This window comes from Chlorocebus sabaeus, chromosome 11 (assembly GCF_047675955.1).
Source record: "Chlorocebus sabaeus isolate Y175 chromosome 11, mChlSab1.0.hap1, whole genome shotgun sequence".
Taxonomy (NCBI): Eukaryota; Metazoa; Chordata; class Mammalia; order Primates; family Cercopithecidae; genus Chlorocebus; species Chlorocebus sabaeus.
The window spans coordinates 56617962-56619464 of NC_132914.1; the positions used below are offsets into that span (position 1 = coordinate 56617962).

Below are 1503 nucleotides of genomic sequence, written 5' to 3' on the forward strand. Positions count from 1 at the left end.
AAAAATGGCAAAAGGGTGATTTGACTAAATTGATTCATTCAGAATGCTTATAGAGATCAGATATCCAGAGCACATGAACAAACCCTTTTCTTTAGTTTTGCATTGGTATCTGAATTCTGGCTTTCCTATTTACTGGATTAATATCACTAAACTTTAGCTTTGCCATCTAAAATGAAGAATAATAATACTACTTGCCTCATAGAGTTTTTGTGTTATTTAAATGAGGTAACTTGGAAGGCTACCATCAGCAGCTTCAAGATGAAGCTGAACATCTTCTTCCCAGCCACTGGCTGCCAGAAACTCATTTAAGTGATTGATGAATGAAAAATTTTTACTTTTTATGAGAAGCGTATGGCCACACAAGTTGATGCTGATGCTCCGGGTGAAGAATGGAAGGGCTATGTGGTTTGAATAAGTGATGTTCCCATCACAAACAAAGTTTCCCTATGAAGCAGTGTGTCTTGACCCATGGCTGTGTCCATCTGCTACTAAGTAAGGGGCATTCCTTTACAGACCAAGGAGAACTGGAGAAAGAAAGCAAAGTCTGTTAGTGGTTACGTTGTAGATGCCAATCTGAGCACTCTTAACTTGAGAGAAGGATATTCCTGGACTGACTGATACTATGGTGCCTGGTTGCCTGGGGCCCACAAGAGCTAGCAGAACCCGCAAACTTTTCAGTCTCTCTAAAGATGATGTCTGTGAGCATGTTGTAAGAAAGCTCTTCAACAAAGAAGGTAAGAAACCTAGAACCAAAGCACACAAGATTCAGCGTCTTATTACTTCATGTGTCCTGCAGCACAAACGGTGGCGTATTGCTCTGAAGAAGCAGCATACTAAAAAAAAAATCAGGAAGAGGCCATGGAATATGCTAAACTTTCAGCCAAGAGAATGAAAGAGGCTGAAGAGAAGCACCAGGAACAGATTGTCAAGAGACACAGACTGTCCTCTCAGCGAGCTTCTACTTCTGTCTCAATCCAGTCAAAAATAAGATTTTTTGAGTAACAAATAAGATCAGACTAAAAAAAAAAAAAAAAAAAACAGAGATAATTTATGACCTTAATGCCTAACACATAAACATCAGCTATTATCAATTCAGATTCATAACAATATATCTAGATTTCTATTCACCTTGTAGGAACAGAGTGAAAATGCCTCATTGCTTATGGGGAGAAAGAGAGGAAGGCATTTCTTCTTTCATTATAGAGATTGAGAAACACAGGGCATTCACGGACACAGGTTATCTACCATGTGGCTTCTTTTTCTGTTTTGTTTCTACCATCCACATTTCTCCACCCCCAACCTTGCCAAGCTCTTCTCTTTTTCTGTGTCTGCTTTCTCCTCGCTTATACTCCTCTTCCTCCTTGCTACTTGAAATTCCATAAAATATTTTTTCTTCCCTGGGCCTTTGGACATGCTATTCTCTTTGAGTGGGATGGTCTTTCCCTCTGATCCCTCTGTTCATTGAATTTGAAATTATTATTCAAAGCAACATATCTTACTTCT

The 1503-nt window shown here is 39.1% G+C and overlaps 1 pseudogene; it reads left to right on the top strand.

Annotated features, from left to right (window-relative positions):
• The first annotated feature begins 258 nt into the window (after nucleotides 1-258).
• On the top strand, nucleotides 259-1002 carry LOC119619755 (small ribosomal subunit protein eS6-like; annotated as a pseudogene).
• Nucleotides 1003-1503: the final 501 nt, after the last annotated feature.